A 9,046-nucleotide genomic window follows, 5' to 3' on the forward strand; every position below is an offset into this window, starting at 1 on the left:
GGGCCGCTACACTCAGCCCCCTGCTGAGGCCCCCAGACGGGGAACACAACCGCCCAGAAGCCTCTCAGTCCCGACTCCAGGCGCCCAAAGTACAGGCCGGCTCCCTGAAGCGAGCCGAGTCCCGAAGATTCTGGGAACCCCCGCCAGGCTCAGAGTGCGCAGGCGCCGCCGTGAGGCGCACAGCGCGGAGGCCTGGGTACTGCGTCCCCGCGCCTGCGCCTGTAGTATCGCTGGAGGCGTGCGGCGCTCGGAAAGTGGGCGGAGCTTAGGGCAGGCGGACCCAGAAGCAGATCCTTATTGATAGGTGAGTAGAGATCTGAGTTTTTGTTTTGTGCGTGCGTGCGTGCGTGCGTGCGTGCGTGCGTGTGTGTGTATAACCTGTCCTGTTTCATGCCTACCAGTTCTCTCGCTGATAGAACCTATGCCCCCCAGCCTGTTTTTTTCTCGCCCTGCTAGAATGAAAGAGCCCCGAAGACACACAGCTTGTAGGGCCTGTTTAGGGCTGTACTCCCAGAAAATGAAAGAGTGGCACATGGTAGGTACCCAGCAAAGAAATAAAATTCCCAAGTGTGCAGAGGCTGGTCCACTACCTAACACTCCCAACTTAAGCCACTCTCAGACACATCCCGTCACTCAAAGCAACACAGCCCCATCGAGGCGCTGGTTTTCCAGGATCCAATCTCTCTGACTTTGTGGACCCCGCCATGAAGTGAATTGTAGCTGCGACGACGCCATCTTTAAGTAATTGTAAATGGAAGCTTACTTAGTGTTTGTAATAATTTGTGGTTAGAATCGGATAAAGACGATACTGCTGGTTTCCATTTTATTTTAACTTTTTAACATTTATTCATTTTTTTGAGAGACAGAGCATGAGTGGGGGAGGGGCAGAGAGAGAGAGAGATACACACACACAGAATCCAAAGCAGGCTCCAGGCTCTGAGCTGTCAGCACAGAGCCCGATGCAGGGCTCGAACTCACCAACGGTGAGATCATGACCTGAGCCGAGGTTGGCTGCTTAACCGACTGAGCCACCCAGGCACCCCTGATATTCTCCATTTTAGAAGTAATGTATAAAGAGTTTGGAAACCTTCACTGACATCTTCACAAGAAAAACATTCAACAAACTGAAAATCAACAACTTTTTTTTTAAGACCCATCAGAAAATAGAAGTCACAAAGGAAACCACACCCCAAAATTTGGAAAGACCGGCAAATACTGAAAATCATGGCAGGTATGAGCTTACCTGAAGCAGAAGCTGCTGGAATCATAAACTTACACACTCTTCACTGGTAATTTTGGTGAACTGGAGGTTTAGTGTGGACTGCATTGTGAGTTTAAAACTCCTGGAGCCCTAGATGGGCTCTCCTACTTTCATGGATTTTACCTCCAGGAACGCCACCAAGTTTTAATGCTAAAGGTCAGGGTGGGGGAGTCTTCTTGAGTTTTGGGCAAGGGGAGGGGAAAAGTAAACATTTTGTAGTACACTCAGAGCATTTTCCGTAACAAAACCCTGCACTTAGGAAAACTACAGACCAGAGCCTTTTTGGACTTGAGGGAAGGCATTTTGGGCAGGTCCCGCCTCTCTAGTCTTTCTACCTCAGTAAAGGCTAAGAAGCACTTCCGAAGGGCAGAGTCCAAGTGCTCAAGCCCACTGAAAAGCTGAGATCTATTCATAAGATTATACAATAGTTCCCCCTCCCCTTAATAGACTGCATACAGCTAAGGAAAGAGTGAGTGAGTTTGAGGACATGCCAATAGAAACTCTTCCAACTGAGTTACAAAGAGAAAAAAAGAATGAAAAACACTCAGGGGGTGCCTGGGTTGGCTCAGTCAGTTGAACACTGGATTCTTGATTTAGGCTCAAGTCATGATCTCACTGTTCAGAGCCTGCTTGGGATTCTCCCCCACCGCCACCCCAATTCTCAAAATAAAGAAAACTTTTAAAAAAGAGTACCAAAATAACAACCATCAGAATATCCAGGAACCATGGGACAATTACAAAAGGTATAACCTATGCATAATTGTAATACCAATAGAAGGAAGGAAAAGAAACATTTGAAGTAATAATGGCTGAGAGGTTTCTAAAGTTAAAATGACAGACACCAAGCCACAGATCCAGGAAGCATAGACAATACCATTGCAGGACAAATATATACAAAAAATATATACACCTAGGCATATCATATTCAGGATGCAGAAAAATCAAAGATAAAATCTTGGATTGCCAGAGGGGAAAAGACATCTAAGGGAGAAAATAATAATATAAAAGTTTCAATTAAAACCAAAGAGGACATAAAGAAAAGGGGAAACAAAATATTGATTATGTAAGGTGACTGTCAATCTAGCACTCTTGCTAATGCCCTTACAGGTTCTAATTGGTTTTTATAGGTAAATCTTCATATCTACCAATAATAACAGTTATATCTCCCTATCACTGCATCTCTTAGTTCTTTCTTTCCTTACGGGATGGCTGGACCTCCAGTACCATGCTATTTGGTAGGAGCAATACTGGATGTACTTGTCTTATTTTTAGTGTCAAAGTGAAAGCATTAAGTACAGTTGTACTTATTATTTTTTTATGTTTATTTATTTTTGAGAGAGAGACAGAATGTGAGTGGGGGAGGGGCAGAAAGAGAGGGAGACAGAGAATCTGAAGCAGGCTCCACACTCAAACCCATGAACTGTGAGATCATGACGTGAGCTGAAATCAAGAGTCAGTCACTTAACCATCTGAGCTATCCAGGGACCCCCAGCAACCCTCAGTTTTTCTCTATAGTTATGAATCTCTTATGGTTTGCCTCCTTCTCTGTTTTTATCTTATTTTTCCTTCCCTTCCCCTATGTCCATGTTTTGTTTCTTAAATTTCACATATGAGTAAAATCATATGATATCTGTCTTTCTCTGACTGGCTTATTTCCTTAGCATAATACCCTCTAGTTCCATCCATGTAGTTGCAAATGGCAAGATTTCATTCTTTTCCTTCACAGAGTGATATTCCATTGTGTGTGGGGGGGATATAAATATATATATACCACATCTTCTTCATCCATTCATCAGTCAGTGGACATTTGGGCTCTTTCCATACTTTGGCTATTGTTGATAGTACTGCTGTAAACATTGGGGTGTATACGTCCCTTCGAATCAGCATTTTTGTATTCTTTGGGTAAATACCTAGTAGTGCAATTGATGGGTTGTAGGGTAGTTCTATTTTTAACGTTTTGAGGAACCTCCATACTGTTTTCCCTAGTGGCTACACCAGTTTGTATTCCCACCAGCAGTGCAAAAGAATTTCCCTTTCTCCACATCCTCGCCAACATCTCGTTTCCTGAGTTGTTAATGTTAGCCATTCTGACAGGTGTGAGGTGGGATCTCATTGTGGTCTTGATTTGTACTTCCCTGGTGATGATTGATGTTGGCCTGCTCACTTTCAAGGAAGCCAGCTGCCATGTTGTGAGCTGTCCATGTGGAAAGAATTGATATGTCCAGACAAAAGCCAGCAAGGACCCCAACCCAGCCAACAGTTTAAATGAGTGCGTCTGCAAGATGATTATCCTCCCATGAAGCCTTCAGGTGAATGTCGCACTGGCTAACAACCTGCCTGCAGCCTTGTGGGAATTGAGGCACCCAGCTAAGCCACACCTGGACTCCTTACCCAAAGAGTGAGCTGATAAACATGTTTGTTTTAAGCCACTATGCTTTAGCGTAATTTGATACACAATAGCTAACTAATTTGCCACTGTACCTCTTAAACTCTATGATACAGTAAGTTAAAATAGGGATTCTCTTAGTAGTCATGGATATCACAGGGATTAGAATGACAGTAACTACTGTTACTAAAACCCATGTCATTCTTCATTCATATGAGGACTTTAAGACACAGAACAGATGAACATAAGGGAAGGGAAGCAAAAATAATATAAAAACAGGGAGGGGGACAAAACATAAAAGAGTCTAAAATATAGAGAACAAACAGGGTTGCTGCAGGGGTTGTGGGAGGGGGGACGGGCTAAATAGGGAAGGGGCATTAAGGAATCTACTCCTGAAATCATTGTTGCACCATATGCTAATTAACTTGGGTGTAAATTAAAAAAATAAAATTAAAAATTAAAAATACAACAAAAAAACACCATGTCATTAACTTAACCCATATGAGTTAATTTTTCACTCACATAATAATCCATTGCTGGTGTTCTTCAGTGACTGATGGCTTTCATCCAGATAGTAGTTTAGGGGCCTGGAGTTCTTCCATATTGCAGTTTTGCCATTCCATGCTATCAAGATTCTTCTTCCAGCTGGACCATACAGCCGCATCATAACAAAGCCCCAATTGACATACTCCTATCCAAACCACACTGAAGATTAGTCTAATAGCCATAACTAGAAGCAAGAGTGGCTGGGTAATGTAGAACATACCTGGATATTCACATTCCAGAATCAATTCCAGACAATAGAAAAAGGGGTGGTCATCTAGTCATAACACAGGTAGCATTAACAAATACCCAGGACCTTGGAAAATAATCATTACAGGTTTTTGGTGACCGGACCTGCTATAAACTACATGTATAAATGCAAGTCTTTTAGGAATTCCAGTGGAAATGTTCATAGTGATTTTTGTTACACTCATTCAAGAGTACTCAGTCCTTTTTCTTTTTCTTTTTTTTGTTTTATGTTTATTTTTTAGAAAGAGATAGAATGCGAGTGGGTTGGGGCAGAGAGGGAGGCACAGAATTCGAAGCAGGCTCCAGGCTCCGAGCTGCCAGCACAGAGCCTGACGTAGGGCTCAAACTCGCGAGCTGTGAGATCATGACCTGAGCTGAAGTCGGCCGCTCAACCAACTGAGCCACCCAGGCGCCCCTACTCAGTCCTTTTTCTATTGACACAAGTCTGTGTGGGACTTGACAGCCATGCCATGAAGTGTTTTTAACTAAAACAAAACCCTAATGCGGTTTCAACCCTGGGGATCAATGATTAAATAGGGTGGAAAGATCAAGTATCAGAACATCCTTGGAGTTCTGCGGTTTATTACAATGATTTCATTTTCTTCCTGTGGCTAACAGTTACCCTGTAATTCAGCTACAACACATGACATAGTTCAGTACTCCCCTTTCAAATGCAATCTGTCGTGAGAAGTCCCAATACATAAAGGAGGAGGCTTGAGGAAAATTTTAAGATGTTAGTGCTTCACGTCAAAAGAACATGGAAAGGCTACCGGCCCCTGACAGGGGACCTTGCAAAAGGTGAGCCAGAGGCTTAGACGTAAATAACCCAAGCCAGCATTTTAAACCCCTGAATTCTTTTGTCTTCTGTCACAAGGGAGATATGGCAAGAAGGATGAGTAGGGAGGTTTCTTAAGGCTTGAGAGAATTCAAAGTTTTCTAAGATGCTTGAATCCTTCATGATGGCTCCATTTTAACAACATAGATTCAGATCTTTCTTAAGACTTCAGTTTCATTTAAGAGACGTGACAAGTTGGGATTCAGTAAAAAATCATAGCTCAACAACTAACTGGACCCACTGTGGCTTTCATGGTTAGAGAGTAAGATGATTCCCAACATAATCACAAAAAGGCCTTGATTTTAACTTTTTGCTTAAGGCCACAATTTCAAGTGGCCTTTTAATTATCTAATTTCATTATAAACAAGCATCACACATGCTTTTGGAACTAGGATTCCTCATCGCCTTTCGTTGTTGCTAAGAGCTACCTAGTCATTAATGTGCCATGGGCTTATAATCCTCCCCTATCAAAGAGAGCCTTTCTGAGGTGCCTGGGTGGCTCAGTCGGTTAAGTGTCTGACTCCTGATTTCCACTCAGGCCGTGATCTTGCTGTTCGTGGGATCAAGCCCTGTGTCTGGCTCTGCCCTGACAGAAGGGAGCCTGCTTGGGATTCTCTTGCTCTCCCTTCTCTCTGCCCCTCGCCTGCTCTCTCTCTATCTCTCTCTCTCTCAAAAATAATCATTAAAAAAATAAATAACAGCCTTTCCTAGGGTTGAATGCATCACTGTATTTATAGCAGCATTATTTACTGTAGTCAAATTATGGAAGCAGCCTGTGTCCACTGATAGATGAATGGGTAAAGAACATGTATACACACACACACACACACACACACACACACACACACACAATGGAATATTACTTAGCCATCAAAAGGAATGGAATCTTGCCATGTGCAATGACACGGATGGAACTAGACAATTTATGCTAAGTGAAATAAGTCAGAGAAAGACAAATGCCACAATTTCACTCATATAAGGAATTTAAGAAACAAAACAAATGAGCAAAAGGAAAAAAGACAAACCAAGAAATACTCTTAAACCAATGGTTACCACCAAGGAGGTGGCTGGCAGGATGGGTGAAATAGATAAAAGGGATTAAGAGTACGGTTCTCTTGATGAGAACTGAGCAACGGATAGAACTGTTGAGTACCTATATTGTACACATGCAACTACTATAACACTGTATATTATCTACACTGGAGTTAAAATAAAATTGAAAAAAGAATAGCCATTCCTAATACAAAACAAAAGTTTCTCAGTCTTTTGATCTCAGCAATCCTTAATATTCTGCTTCCCTATTGTTTGATAATCATTTTCTTTTTTCTTTTTTTTTTTTTAAGTTCATTTATTTTTGAGAGTGAGCACATAAGGGAGGGGCAGAGAGAAAAGGAGACAGAGGATCCAAAACAGGCTCCATGCTGACAACAGAGAGCCTGATGAGGGGCTCAAACTCACAAACTGTAAGATCGTGAGCTAAGCCAAAGTCAGACACTTAACTGACTGAGCCACCCAGGCGCCCCTGATAGTCATTTTCTAGTATCAGTTGCCACATGGGCTAGCTTTGGGAACAAAAAAAGCAGACTTTAACTTAAAATTAGAATATATATATATATTTTTTAAATTTTTTTTAACGTTTATTTATTTTTGAGACAGAGCATGAATGGGGGAGGGTCAGAGAGAGAGGGAGACACAGAATCGGAAGCAGCCTCCAGGCTCTGAGCTGTCAGCACAGAGCCCGACGCGGGGCTCGAACTCACGGACCGTGGGATCATGACCTGAGCCGAAGTCGGACGCTTAACCGACCAAGCCACCCAGGCGCCCCTAGAATATATTTTTTTAAGTAGGCTTCGTGCCCAGTGTACAGCCCAACACAAGGCCCAAACTCACGACCCTCAGATCAAGACCTGAGCTGAGATCAAGAGTCAGACGCCCAACCCACTGAGCCACCCCAGGCGCCCCAGAAGTTAAATATTGGAAGAATACCAAGTACTTCACAGATTTAAAAACCTGGACAGGAATGGTTTTAGTGGATCAGACTGGCATGTAGGGGTGCAGAAATCTTCAGGCTGCTGTCAAAGAATGGCTCACTTCCAACGATGGTACTTCCTTCCGCTGGTACAAGGGCCCCAGCCCATCACAATGGACACCGACTATGCAAGGCTGAACATTGGCCCTGCTCCTGTCCCTGTGTCTCCAAGCCACAAATGAGAAATCTGATTGGCTTAATTGCAGCCACGTGTGACTGGCAGTTCACCAGAGCACCACAGAATGAAGAAAGGGAACGTGCCACAAAGAGCCAGAAGTGGGTGTGCGAAAGACAAAAAAACAGATTTTGGGCACCTGGGTGGCTCAGTTGGTTAAGCCTTTGACTTTGGCTCAGGTCATGATCTCATGGTTCATGCGTTCAAGCCCCACATTGGACTCTGTGCTGACAGCTCAGAGCCTGGAGCCTGCTTCGGATTCTGTGTCTTCCTCTCTCTCCGCCCCTCCCCTGCTCATGCTGTCTCTCTCTCTCTCAAAAATGAATACACATTAAAAAAATACTTTATAATACAAAAAAAGACAAAAAAGTTTTCAATATTTATACTGAAAAAACATGTATATGTATATATATATATATATATATATATATATATATACACACACACACACACACACGCAAACATATATATATCCAATATTAATTTTGACTCTATGGCTACGAGTTTACATATTAGGTTTTGCAAGTCACATGTTTCTTTTAATATATTGTGGACGGACAACTCTCCATAGAGGCATACATAGAATTTAATCTCTTTCTTCTAACCAGACAATACAGTATTGGATAATCACAATTTAATGAACCTGCTTGGCAGGATGCTGAAATCCAATTTATCATAATTACAACAATTCTGCAATAAACATTATTTACATCTATTTATTCCAACGGGACAAAACTCCTAGATCTAGAGTTACTGTTGCAAAAGGAATGCACATTTATAATGTTGGTAGGTCATACTATATTGCCATCCTGAAAGACAGGAGACCGATTTACACTGCTGATGATCAAGTATCTGTTTGCCCACACTGATGCCAATAGTGGATATTATCCAAATGTTAGACTGAAATCCATCGGAAAGCCAAGAAATTTTGTTTTAACTTGTAATTTTCTGATGAGTGAGACTAAGAACTTTACAGATTGTCTTTACTCATTTGAACTCTGCAACTGACATGCCTGTTGGGAATGCACTATTTTTTCCCACTGCTTTGTATGTGTAATAGCTCTTTGTTCCTAAATGACTTGTCACATAACTTGTATTAGTCTGTCAATTGTCTTTCACATCTTTTGGGGGCCTTTCACCATTCTGAAGTTTTAGATCTTTGTATAAGCCAACTTGCTCTCTTGCCCATGTCTTCTAGGACCCGAGTTAGGAAAGATTTCCTCTTTTTTAGGTTATTTCTTGCATATCACTTCCTAATTGGAAATGTTAACAACAATTTAAGTGTGTGTGTGTGTTTTTTTTGACAGAATGGATAACCAATTGTCAAAACATAATTTCCCCCATAATGAAAAACCAGTCTTAGTTTATACCAAAATCTGAAATGCTAAGAAACCTATTTTTAAAATGTCCTGCTTGGTCATGATCTCACGGTCCGTGAGTTCGAGCCCCGCGTCGGGCTCTCTGCTGACAGCTCAGAGCCTGGAGCCTGTTTCAGATTCTGTGTCTCCCTCTCTCTCTGCCCCTCCCCTGTTCATGCTCTGTCTCTCTCTGTCTCAAAATAAATAAAC

The 9,046-nt window shown here is 42.2% G+C and overlaps 1 long non-coding RNA gene across 1 annotated transcript; it reads left to right on the plus strand.

The window, feature by feature from the left end:
* Window positions 1–84: 84 nt before the first annotated feature.
* LOC132691249 (uncharacterized) lies at window positions 85–3,690 on the plus strand. The gene is made up of 3 exons (XR_009615649.2): window positions 85–304; window positions 1,152–1,231; window positions 3,433–3,690. It is a non-coding gene; the product is annotated as an uncharacterized LOC132691249 (long non-coding RNA).
* Window positions 3,691–9,046: the final 5,356 nt, after the last annotated feature.

This window comes from Panthera onca, chromosome E2 (genome assembly GCF_046562875.1).
Source record: "Panthera onca isolate mPanOnc1 chromosome E2, mPanOnc1 haplotype 2, whole genome shotgun sequence".
Classification (NCBI taxonomy): Eukaryota; Metazoa; Chordata; class Mammalia; order Carnivora; family Felidae; genus Panthera; species Panthera onca.